This window comes from Bufo bufo, chromosome 3 (assembly GCF_905171765.1).
Source record: "Bufo bufo chromosome 3, aBufBuf1.1, whole genome shotgun sequence".
NCBI lineage: Eukaryota > Metazoa > Chordata > Amphibia > Anura > Bufonidae > Bufo > Bufo bufo.
In genome coordinates, this window is record NC_053391.1 from 623763297 (window position 1) to 623777073 (window position 13777).

The 13777-nt window shown below is 44.4% G+C and overlaps 1 protein-coding gene across 3 annotated transcripts in view; it reads left to right on the forward strand.

Annotated features, from left to right (window-relative positions):
• Positions 1–2248: 2248 nt before the first annotated feature.
• The window catches only part of DCLK1 (doublecortin like kinase 1), a 352916-nt gene continuing 341387 nt past the window's right edge, over positions 2249–13777 (forward strand). For all 3 annotated transcript variants that reach the window (XM_040426114.1, XM_040426117.1, XM_040426116.1), the window contains exon 1: positions 2249–2377. The gene's annotated coding sequence lies outside the window, so the exon portion shown is untranslated. The remainder of the gene's footprint in view (positions 2378–13777) is intronic.

Sequence of the window (13777 nt, forward strand, 5' to 3'; positions counted from 1 at the left end):
TGCGGCCCCATTGAAGTGAATGGGTCCACACCCAAGCCTCAAAAACTGCGGCTCGGATGCGGGCCCGAACTACGGTCGTGTGCATGAGGCCTTAGTTGAAAGTCCTGGTGTTGATTCACACCATGCTGCAGGTCTTGCATAAAGAGTCCCAGTCCAGGTGTGTGTTCACACTTTGCAAACAGGTCCACACCAAACTTTAAGTCCAGGATTTAGTCGACCTGTCTTCCCCAAACAGGTCGCAAGCATTCATCCAGGCACGGGCCTCATACCTTATGGCCTCTTGCACAGGACCGTATGCCCTCCGAGACATACGGTACGTGAGCGGGCCATATATCCCGGAGCTGCATCGATCATGCGCACGGGAGAGCACAGAATCATAGATTACATGATGCTGTGCACGTCGGGCCGCCCGCGGGGCTATTATCCTGCACTCATAGGTTACAATGATGCTGTGCACGTCGGGCCGCCCGCGGGGCTATTATCCTGCACTCATAGGTTACAATGATGCTGTGCACGTCGGGCCGCCCGCGGGGCTATTATCCTGCACTCATAGGTTACAATGATGCTGTGCACGTCGGGCCGCCCGCGGGGCTATTATCCTGCACTCATAGGTTACAATGATGCTGTGCACGTCGGGCCGCCCGCGGGGCTATTATCCTGCACTCAAAAGGTCATATGAGTGCAGGACAATAGCCCCGCGGGCGGACCGACGTGCACAGCATCATTGTAACCTAATATGCTGTGTACTCCCGTGCGCACGATAAATGCTGCTCACGGACATATGTCTCGGAGGGCATACGGGTCTGTACTAGAGGCCTAACACAGACATCCATATCCCATACTCTAGCTGCCTTTAATGAAAGTTTGGCATCTGCAAAGCCCGGACCGGCAAGTGAAATCCGGCCCGGTGCTTGACCTCACCTTGCTGCAATCAGTCTTTGCAGTATATGCTGGGAGGAAAATACATCCCATCAACCAACAGACCTTTCACTGTGTCACAGTATCTATCTATCATCTATCTATCTTTCTCCTAGTATAACTACTGTCTAGTGTAAGAAAATTAATACAGCAGCATAAATGAAATGTAAAGTTAGTGTATAATAGCACCACATATCAGAAAACTTACATTATAGCAAATATCCTATAATACTAATTATTAATATAAAAAAAGGTACAATTGGGGTAATTTATCAAACTGGTGTAAAGTAGAACTGGCTTAGTTACCCATAGCAACCAATCAGATTACACCTTTTATTTTTCACAGCTCTTTTGGAAAATGAAAAGGTAAAATCTGATTGGTTGCTATGGGTAACTAAGCCCACCAGTTAGGCTCAGTTCACACCTGAGCGTTTTACAGCGCGTTCCTACGCGCTGTAAAACGCTCAACAAGGAGAAACCAATGCTTCCCTATGGGAATGGTTCTTACCTGGGCGTTTTACAGCGCGTACGATCGCGCTGTAAAACGCCCGACGCTCACACAAGTACAGGAGCGTTTTTTTGGGCGCTTGTCGCGCGTTCCCGTACATAGACTTTCGGGAACGCGCGACACTGTGTGCACACTTGTCTCTGTATGCGCGCTTGTAAACGCCCGTACAATCGCGCATACAGAGCGCTCCTTTCAGAACGCTCAGGTGTGAACTGAGCCTAAGAAATGACCCCAAATGTTCTTGTACCTGATTGCCCCCCCCCCCCCAATCCTGGGCCTCATAGCAAGTGTTATGGATATAGTTACACCCATGCCCATATCTATCCCTTGATGTACTGTATCTCATACCTATATCTGTCTGTCTGTCCATCTACTGGATATGATACTGATCTATAGTCTGTCTATCCCATCTATTCTTTGATCTACTGTATTTATCTATCTATCTATTATCTATCTCTCCATATATCTATCTCTCTCTCTATCTCTCCATCTTTCTATCTTTCTATCTATCTCTCTCTCTCTCTCTCTCTCTCTCCATCTATCTCTCTATCTCCTAGCTCTCCCTGACTCCTGTATCTCACACTACATGTCTGCCTTATAGTAGAACATGATAAGATCCGCTGTTTGCCCCCTCTGTCCCTCCAGCTGCAGGTAAACCTGCTGCCACCCCTGTACAGGGCAGCCCTCAGCCATGGCTGCCAGGTCCCGGCGGGCACAGGCAGGGGCACATATGTGGGCTGGGTGGCTGCTGGTGTGAGGAGGGAGCAGCATCTCGGTGAGGGCCGGGCTAATGCAAATCTCCGCAATAGCAGCAGAAGGAAAGCAGCTGCAGCCCAGACTCAGCAGCACATCGGCGCCGGGAGTCAGTCAGGGGCCAGCAGATCCCTAACAAAGACACAATACCCTGCTCCACACTCACCCAGGACCACCTACCCAGCAGCAGCACAGACGGTAAGTCCACGGCCATTCATCGTACTGGGCATCTGTAAGAGGTGTCCATGTCCTGTGCCCAGGCTGGTGAGGGCACAGAGCTGGTTCATCTCCTCACCTTTCATTCCATCTCTGAGCTGGGCTGCAATTCTGCAAGTCAGACCGGTTATTACTGCAGAGACCTGTCCAAGCCCTGAGCACTGATGTGTCTGCCTGTGCCCCACAGGAATGGCTTCTGTATAGGGACTGTATATATATCCTCCTATACAGAGTCATAGCAGTGGCCTCAGTACTGTCTGTACCTTCCATAAGAGTGACAATGCATAAAGCCTCATCCAATGCACCCTATACCTAATGCACAAGCTCCATTGTCTATATGTATATATATATATCCACAATATATAGCATAGAGATGTCCTCTGCACCTGTACTGTCTATATCTTCCAATGCACCCTATACCTAATGCACAAGCTCCATTGTCTATATGTATATATATATATATATATCCACAATATATAGCATAGAGATGTCCTCTGCACCTGTACTGTCTATATCTTCCAATGCACCCTATACCTAATGCACAAGCTGCATTGTCTCTATATGTATGTATATATAGATATATAGCATAGGGATGTCTTCTGCGCCTGTACTGTCTATACCTTCCAATGCATAAAAGCCTCATCCAATACACCCTATACCTAATGCACAGGCTGCATTGTCTATATGTATATATATATATATAAATATATAGCATAGAGATGTCTTCTGCACCTGTACTGTCTATATCTTCCAATGCACCCTATGCAGAACTATATTAGCATTTAATTTGCAGTGTGTTGTTATAATATGTATATATATATATATATATATATATATATATATATATATAGCTTTAAGTGCCATAGGGACGGCCTGGATATTGTGCCTTGATTGATGCTGACGGCCGCACTGTATATACCTCCCAGCACAGTGACAATGCATAGAAGATGCAGGCTCATCCTATATACCCCCCTCCCCCAATCCCATGAGGTAATTGGCTCTGATGCTTTAGTAATTATGTATGGATACACAGGCAATCGGTCTGCAGACTACCAGCCTCATATAGAGAATTTAAAGGGAGAGGAAATGGAGGCAGATATTCATGCTGCAAAAACTTATGTAAGAAATCTGGATCGGGTCCATCCATGGTCCGCATTGCCAAGATTTCTTGGGAAAAGATAATGCTTAAATTCCAGGAGAAGATGGACATGACTTGTGAAGCCTAAGGGGTTAACCATTGCCCCTTTGCTGCATTAGGGATTGTGACTAGCAGAATACTGATTAGACAAAGAAATCCAGTTCTGCCAGGCATCTCCAAAAAAATGCTTCAAGTGGCATTCAGTCACCGCCAGCCTGGAGAGGGCTGAGCTCACCATCTTATTTCTCTGCATCTGACGTCTAAATGTGAGACCCGTGCAGGAGCCTAAGTGATGAATAAAACATCACTGCATCTAAATGCCACATGGCTTAGAATATCCGTGCCCTGGATTGCAGCAGATGAAGTGGCGGGTGGAAATGCATGGCACTTGGAGCGAGGTGGGCAGAAGGGAGTTGTCCGTCTCATTCATTTTCCTCCAAGGTGGAGGGGGTCGATGGCAATCATTCATGTGCCATAGGAGCCCTGCGTCGTGTGATTTAGGAGCATTTCATGTAGAAGGTAGTGCCTAAGGTTCTGGAGCGTCCCCTGACATCCTGCATGGTCAGCACATTGTATGGAGGAGGAACAGGGCAGATCCTGCCCCCTGGAGACATTCTAATAAACCCAGACACACATGTTACCGTGTATATTTCCATGTATACTGTGTTACGAGGCGACTGTATATTGTACGTTGTGCTTGCTCTAGACTTTTTCACTTTTATATAAGGCTCTTGGGCAAGTTGAAAGTTAATTAGAAGGTAGAATCTATCAATATCTGTGTGTTCTCTATAGGAAATCAATCCGACGGGTGAGATACATGTCACGATTATTGTTCTAAATGGAAATCCGGTCCGTACGTCTTTCCCTCTAGACCCGCCGAGCGTGAGGAGACTTTGTGGAATGTAAAATATTTTTTTTAATTCAGATAAAGGAGGGATCTTTTCTGGAATTTTCTCCATGTCCGCAGTGCTCACTATTCAGGCTTGTGTGTCTAGTCTGACTAAATGAACTAGAAAAATGATCTGGCATCTGGTCCTGGGAGTCAGTCAGCAGACACAACATGGTTCCCAGGCCTATGTGTATTTCTGTCAGTCCTATCATTACATATGTAATGTCGTTGTGGACGGTGTAGGCCGCATCAAAGAATATGGAGGCCATGTTATACAGTATATCGCCTATGTACATAGAATTTCTCAGGGGCATGGGCACAGGGATTGATGGGGCTGCATAGATACCCCCCAATTTATGTATGTTCAGGGTCGGACTGGCCCACAGGGGTACAGGTGAATCCGCCGGTGGGCCCCTAGTCTCCCACCCCCTGCACAAGTGGCACATCACACAGTAGACTTACTGCACTACATATAGGTATTCAATGTACAGCACCTCAACCATCCTATGTTCATATAAAAAACCTGATAGATTATTAAAGAAACTCCCCAGCTTATTATTATGGACATGAACAGAGCCGAGATGTCTTCTAGGTATAGAGGAAAGCTGCCAGTGTCCTCTTCTCCCCAGGACCTACCTTCTCAGGGGCCTCCATATTCAATCATCTTGGTAGCATCTTGCTGCTGTCTGAGCAGGTTATATTTGAATGTATCCATACGGTGGGCCCCCAAAATAAATGTTACTGGTGGACCCTAGGCACCCCAGTCCGACACTGTGTATGTTCACACCATTGACTCCTTTTCTGTGGAGAAGGACGGCATAATTGTTGGGCCTGTCCACCTTCGCTTTTTTGCTGTGAGGCCTACAAAGAGTATGAAGCCCTGTGCTCATCAGTGCAACCCATGGGGTAATAGTCAGAGACTAATCTGAACTGACGCCCCCATTTTCACCGGCCTATCTGCATCCATGCTCAGTGCACAAAATGGTGATGGATATATCATTAAACATACGGCATCTGTACACCATTGGGATCACTTCTCTGAATTAACGCTATTATATACTGTAGTAAATACATTTACATGAGCAATTCGGGTGAACTAAGCTAAAATGCCTCAAAATACCCATGAGATGTCTTCACGTGTAGTCCACCTGATTACCTCACTAATGGCGGCCATTACAAGGCCCACATGAGCTGTACTCCACTTTCCACAGGCTCTTAACAGTCTAGAATTTTCACATTACAGCCATGAATCAGAAGGCTTGACATGAACAGTTCATGGAAATTTTTAAAAAGACGGGGCAAAAAATTCCAAATGTAAATGAATATTGAGCTGAACAGGTCAGAAATGATGCATGGGTGGGGGGATTTTCTTTAAAGAGAACCTGTCACCAGGATTTTGGGTATAGAGCTGAGGACATGGGTTGCTAGATGGCCGCTAGCACATCTGCAATACCCAGTCCCCATAGCTCTGTGTGCTTTTATTGTGTAAAAAAGACTGTGCAAGACTCATATCAGGTTAATTTGCATATGTATCAAATCGTTTTTTTTTACACAATAAAAGCACACAGAGCTACGGGGACTGGGTATTGCAGATTTGCTAGCGGCCATCTAGCAACCCATGTCCTCAGCTCTATACACAAAATCCTGGTGATGGGTTCCCTTTAAATCTAGAGGGAAGCCCTTAAAGATATTATACTGCGTCAAAACGCAACAAACCTCAATTTAATAATTCCAGTTGTTTCGATTCAAAGAAAGGTGAAGTAGAAGCCCAGGAGGATGTTATAAATTGGCCTTTTGAAATTTGACTTTCAGACTAATTGTCAATGAGACTAAATTCCCAAATGAATCATCCATGTAATCATCACTTTCTGTGTAACTAGAGATTAGGTTACTTGTCGGAATAACATGAAAAATCCATACAAACGGCTAGTGCCGTTCCATAGGCAGACAGTCCCAAAGCCCAGGTGACCTTAGATAACCTTCTTCTGGAAAACACCTTGATTCCTAATCCCCTAGAAGACATTTGGAGCAGTAAGGGGACTCCAGTTTACTTCCACACTCCAAAAATTTACTAATGGGTTAATTTGAAATTTAGATTTTGAGGCCCATTGGGGACAAGGACCAATGTGAGTGATGATAATCCCTTTGCAGCTCTACAGTATATGTTAGTGCTATTTAAATTAATAAAATATTGGCTGGGCTGGCTTCTAGTTAAAAAGTTGCACTTATTAAAGACAAATCTTTTAACCATTTTCTGTTGGCGAGCCATTATTTTTTTAGAGAGGGGGCGGGCACTGTGGGTTATGGGGTACTCGTTCTAGTGATCACTGGGGGTCTCACCAACAGAACCATCACCGATCTAATAGATGCCACAACTGGAATTCCCCTTTAAAGTGGTTGTCCCATCTTGATATTTTTGACATACGATATGCCATAAATGTCCCATATGGGAAGGTATAACCTGATGCTAACTCAAGAACCGGCACCACCATGGACGGAGAGGACACTGTGCATGCGCAGCATTTTCCATTTACTATTTCTATTCATAACAGTAAATGGAGAGGACAACTGAGGGTCACAATCTAGTGAAAAGCTAGTTATCAGAATATTTTTGGTGAGTAAGAGGTCTGGAGAACATAGAGGAAACCCACACAAACACAAGGAGAACATACAAACTCTATGTTGAGACCAGTTATTGTATGTACAGTATTGTATAATGTAATTTTTCCCCACTCATAGATATGTGAAGTCTCTCTCCTTCAATTATGGAAAATGACCTCGTACTTCGGATAAAATCTTAGACTAACCTGACATTGTCCATTATGTCATTATGTAATGTTCTCACCTCATTAACATTCCTTCATTATGAGGAACCATTCAATGGATTTACAGTATAATGCCTCTGATTATTTTAGGAACTTCTGCTTTTGAGGATTTGACATTTGTATAACTTTGACTATGATTTTCCTTCACACAGGGCAATGTGATCGCATTGTCTAATCTACCAGAGAAATCGCACCCTGGCCCTTATGTGAAAAAGTTATAATTAAGTCGCCAAATAGTGATCACACGTATATGTCATGCTTACCAACTTCTGAAGGTTAGCCCCTAGGAGCTGTGAGGAGTTGAAAATGTTAGCATAGCATAGAGTTTAAAATTTGTCATTGTCACACTCCCTTTTTCAGGCCCTGCCCCATTTTGAGTGGTGCTCCTGCCCCTTTGAGCGGCACCTTAGCACCTTCAGGATACTTTGACCACAGGAGGTCCGTCCATGCTTTTCAGGAGAGAAAGCAGTCCTCCATGCTGTATCGAGGAGATTTGCCAGCTCTTCCAGTAGTCCAAGAAGTCTCTCTGTTTTCCAGGAGAGTTGGCAAATATGGCGTATGTTTGGATGGGTTCACATCACTTTTTTCCCCATCGTATACAAAAAACTTATAAATTAACTAGATGCCTCAGACTGATGCCATACAGTTACATCCGTTCGCCATAGACTTCCAAAAGTGTGGGATGCTATGGTCTTGTATACTTTTTTTCCAATGTATACGTCAAAACTTCACGTGAACCCAATGTATACTGGAAAAAAAACTTCACGTGAACCCACCCTAAACTGTATATCCTAATGTAGACTGCAGTATTTCCCAACCATGTCGCGTAGAACTCTTTTGCCCTATGTTTAACATATATGTTGGGAAAAAAGGATGCAAAAGGGCAGTACACTATGCTTTTCCATCCTGCAGTGTCCAGCAAAAAAACGTAGACGTTAATGTGTATGTTTTTTACAATGAAACTCTATGGTGCCAGATGTCATGTATACGTTTTTTTTGTATACATTAAACATAAGACAAAAATGTGATGTGAACCCGGCCTCAAACACAAAGGGGCACATTTATTAAGACCAGCGTTTTAATAAGGCCCTGCCCTGGTGGTGGATCCGCCAGAGTTTTGTAGAGGCTGGAGAGCCGCAGTTTGCCCATCCCGGCACTACAGAATGCTTTCATGGGGTTTCTGTCCGTGCCTCGGCACCACAAAAAAGTTGTGCACGCACTACTGTTTTGCTGTGCGGACCGTCAGATGCCGATCATGGACCCCATTCAAGTGACCGTGCATACTGGACCACAATTAGCGCATGGTCGTGTGCATGAGGCAGAGACAGACTGCCCATCTGTTGAAAGACTGGACCCTCAGAGGGAACTGTAAAAATACAGAAATAGACAAAGAGAAAGAAATTGCACCCCTTAGCCAAGTTGGGAAGATTTACCATGTTATCTGTAACGGTACTCAGAGGGGAACTTTCTGCCACTTGAACCACCATTACACATCCTTGGGAAAGCTGCCTGTGTAACACGGGTAATAAGAACTGTGCCTACTTCTGCCAGCACATGTATATGTAAACTGCTGAAGGTGCCAGGAAAACAGGTCATCTGTTACCCCTAAAACCACCTCATTATTGAAAGCACCAACACCTTCTGCTGTATGGTATTATCTGCTACCATTCTGCACCTCTGCCTTGCACCCCAAAACCCATTTACACCAAGGGCACCCCCTTAACACTAGGCAGGAGCCCCACAACCAGGGTGTGCCCAGAGGGAAAGAAAAGGTTGTGCCCCTCCTATAACTAAAGGGCCAGGGAGCATCAGAGCTAGGGCTGCTACAGTGAGTACTACTACTCTCATCCTCCTCCTCTCCCCTTCCGGGTTCACTGCAGATGGTTCATGCAGTGGGGCTCTGTGTATGTTTCCAGTCCAATAGGGATGGCTATAATTTTATTCTGTGGCCCCAAAAATTTTAACAATTCTGAAAAAATGGTTTGCATTTCCCCGCTAATGCCCAGGTGCTTGGGCTCAGAACTAGGCATCTAGTCATTTTATATGGCATGTGCAGTATATATTATGGCGTGTTATGTATATGTTATATTTACTAATGCTATAGTCGTAGATATCATTAATATGTCTGTGTATATCTTTACTTATGTTTTCTTCCAATGCAAACCTTCTGTTCCTTGGCTTATTCCAAATTTTAGACCCAAAAAATCAAGCTTTCAGTTCATAAAATATGCATTCCATCGCGAAAACCCATGCAGCCAAATTCCGGGGAGAAATAAGATTTGACATATGTATTAATGAGACATACGGTATTATTTATGGAAACTAATGTTAGGCAAGGTCCAGATGAGATCCTTCAGAATATTTATAGCGATTCGGAAAATTCTCCTCTTATTTTCCGCACTGGGGATCTGGCCATACATGAAAAGGCCTGAATTGTTCTTCAAAAGATGGGAACAGTCCTTCCGTACTTGGACAAGCAGGGATGATTGTTGTACAGCAGAGACATGACCCTTGCCTTAATAATTTAATTCTGGGAATCTTGTGTTCTGCCTTGCTAACCTTAGGGCACACGGCCATGTGTCTTCTGCAATTTGCAGACCGCACATGGCTGCAACCATAATAGAAAATGCCTATTCTTGTCCGTGATAGGACATGCTCTATCTTTTCTACGGAGCCACGGTGTGCCGTCCGCATCTTTTGCGGCCCCACAGAAATGAATGGGTCCGCACCCGTTCCGCAAAATTGCAGAAGAGATGCGGACTCATTCATACAGCTGTCTGAATGAGCCTTTTCTGTAACATGTGGATAAATGCATTTACAATGTGCTGACTGAGCAGGCAATTATTGGGAAAGGACCGTTCCTGATAATTGCCTGCTTGTCAGTGGAGGTAAGAGCTGCGTTTACATGCAGCACAGGTTTCTAAAGACTTCTATAGGTGCCATATTATATATTCATATAAGGCCTCGTGCACAGGGTCGTTGCTCGGCCGTTCTGTGCATTGGGGACTGCAATTTGCGTTACCCAATGCACGGGCAGCATCCATGCGGTTTCTGCAGACGGATCTAGAGCTATTCAACTTGAATGGATCCACGATCTGTCCACACAGCAAAAAAGTACTCCATGCACTTTTTTTTGTGGTGCGGAGGCATGGACAGGAACCCCACAGAAGCACTCTGTAGTTCAAGTGAAAGGGTCCGCATCGGTCCGCCGTGTGTACGAGGCCTAACTTGTGCTCATACACAACCGTAATATGGACATGAGGCCTTAAAAGGGTTTTCCGAGACTTAAATGCTGATGCCCTATCCTCTGGATAGGTCATCAGTAGAGATGAGCGAATTTTCGCCTATAAAATTTGCTCACACTTCGTTTGGTGGTAAAAGGTGAATTGCGTTATGGATTCCTTTACCACGGACCATAACGCAATTCTATGCCTTTAGAGGCATTCCGTTATTCATTCCGTCCTAATAGAAGTCTATGGGCTGCCAAATGAATCCGTCCCGTTTCCACTCATCTCTAGTCATCAGTATCTGATCGGTGGGGGACCCCTGCTGATCAGCTGTTTTAGAGGGACCATTAGATAAAACAAGAACAGCTTAGATCTCTTTCTAGGCCAGTGACATCATGTTCATCAGTCACATGGCCTAAGCATAGCTCAGTCCCTTTCAAGTGAATGCGACTGGGCTGCAATACCGAGCACAGCCACAATGTATGGCGCTGTGCTTCGAGGAGGCAGCAGCGCTCACGACCTCAGTTCAAGTGAATGGCAGAGGAAGCTGTAAACACATTGCACCGCCACTACAAGCTGGACAGCATGCAGGTAAATATTGAAAAGGACTCCGGGATCGCACTAGTGCTGCAACGCCTTCAAACAGCTAATCAGCGGGGCTACCGGTAGTCAGACCACCACCGATCTGATATTAAGGACTTATCCTGAGGATGGGCCATCAGTATCAAAATCTCAGACAATCTGTTCAAAGTTTGTGTTTCCATTCACTGACTAAGTAGCAGAACCTTTCATTGTACTATGGCCACTTTCACACGTCAGTATTTGTAAGGCAAAACCAGGAATGGATGGGTCATTAATACAAAAGTCTTGTAAAACGTTGCAGATTTTCCGCCTGAAAAGTCTGCAGGCCCCATGTTGGACGAACAATGCCTGCAGGCAGAACCTCCATTATATGCCTACATTATCAACCTCCTCTACCTCCAGTCATTTTTTCTCACTATATTTGCTCTTTCTAATGCGTTTGCCGTTCACCATTTCCTGTACAAACAGAATCGAGAGTTGAGGTCTGGAGGTGTTTGTCTTAGTGTCCCTCATGTAGAGCATAGCAATGTGTATCCTATTAAATGGTATACCTCGCATGGTTATCTAGGAGGAACGAGTCCCCTCTTCACATGTTACTAATACCAACAGAGACTGACTGTGTGTACTTACATAATACCTGTCGGGAATAGTGAGGACATTATATAATGCATTTCTAGTGGGATATATATATATATATACTGTATTTTACAACCAGGTGTGGATCGCGTGTAACACTTTTTGTCTTATATATATATATATAAAATGCTTTACAACTGCATAAAAATCAATTAAAATTACTCCAAGCTGTGCAGCGTGAATCTACCCTTTGTTTTCTGCTAGGCATAAGGCAAAATAGATATGGATCCAGCTCTTGAGAAGGTGGACCTTCGATGATCAGATGATGGCCAGGCTAGGGTCATTTCGATGGCAATGATGCCTGTAGTGTCCGCTGTGGAATACAGGACCTTGATGGGACATCTGACCAGGACATGTCCTAGGCTCCTAGGGTGAAGGATGTCGTAACAGTATCCCTCCACTGCAATAAGGTCTGAATGGTTGTAGTCGCAGATTAGCTTACTGACTATGCTTGGCCATGCAGATTCCAAGCTCTCCTCTTCTCTCCTTCTTTCTCTTGATGTACAGTAGATCTTGCAGAGATCTGTTAGTCTCTGGAACCTGAGGCTCAAGAAGAAGGAGCACATGGTCTTTCCTTCCTTCCCCTCTGAAACTCCAGTCTAGAATCGCTCAAAGTTCCAGCTTGGACCAGCCCACATCTAACCTCCTACAACAGCTGAGCCAGGGAGATTAACCCTGGGTTTGCCATTCATACACTCTATATTGGTACAATACATAACATAGCATATACTGCCTCACATAACATAAAAAAACAAACCTATTTGCAGATACCTACTGTACTGGGGTACGGCACAGGAACCTGGGTGGCACCCACTTTGGGCACTGTAATGGCTGCAGTGATTACTCATTAGACCGAAATATAGACTATTGAATAAAAAGTTAGATTTATATTCCTAGGGGATTTTTGGTGAAGGGAAAACTTGGATGAATGCTCTATCAGTTCACGTATTTCCTCTTATGACTTCCTTTTTTTGATGCCTAGACTTTTGCTTGTAAAAAAATTGCATTTGAATGCAAACAATTTGCTAATTGTGTATAGACTTGATACTTAAAGGGGTTCTGCATTTTTTTCTTTCTGATGAACTGTCCTCTAAATAGGTCATCAGTATCTGATCGTTGGGGGTCCGACACCCGGGAAGCCCGCCGATCAGCTGTTTAAGAAGGCATTGGCGCTCCAGTAGCGCCGTGGCCTTCTCTCTGCTTACCGCATGACGTCATGACTAGTATCACTGGCCTGGACGCGCCGGTGAACAGGGCTTCACCGCGCTAGTGATACTAGTCGTGACGTCACTGGGCCTGTGGTAAACAGCGAGAAGGCCACGGCGCTACTGGAGCGCCACTGCCTTCTCAAACAACTGATCGGCAGGGGTCCCGGGTGTCGGACCCCTGCCGATCAGAAAGAAAAACCTGCAGAACCCCTTTAAATATTATAGATAGCTGCATTGAATGCTATGTCCATGGTCAGAACTAACATTTTTAATTGTTCAAATGAAAAATTCCTATAATTTTTTAGTTTTTCTGGAGCGCCTATGTGTTTCCATGGAGAGGAATAGGTCTGCATAGGAGCTGTAGAGACATAACCGTAACACCAAAATAAAATTAAGACCTATTGCGAAATTGCTTTTCTTTTATTTTAGAGGCATAGGGACAATAAATACAGGATGGTTATGAAGACAGCCTTTAGCGCTAGGTTTCTGTCACACTTTAAAGGACGCAGAATGCTATTTGCTGTGGTCATAGAGCGTATCTGCTGTAATGCGACAGGGACTCAGCTTACACTTATACACTGTTGGGCGCTGAATTGCAGATTTTTGTATTGTAGCGCTTTGAGGTGGGATCCATTATGTAATGCTTTTAACACTTTAAACTTCACATTTCTTATGTTAAATGGGACATTACACTCCTTGGACTACTGCAGTATAAAATCATTGGCACAGTTGCCATCTGGCACAACATCTACCTTGAAGGCTCTTGAACAAAACGACCTAATAAAATAGAAATTGCTTTAAAGGGATTTTCTGGTTTGCATTAACATCCTTTAAAATGATCATTTATAAAGATAGCTGTAATTTTGTAATACAATTC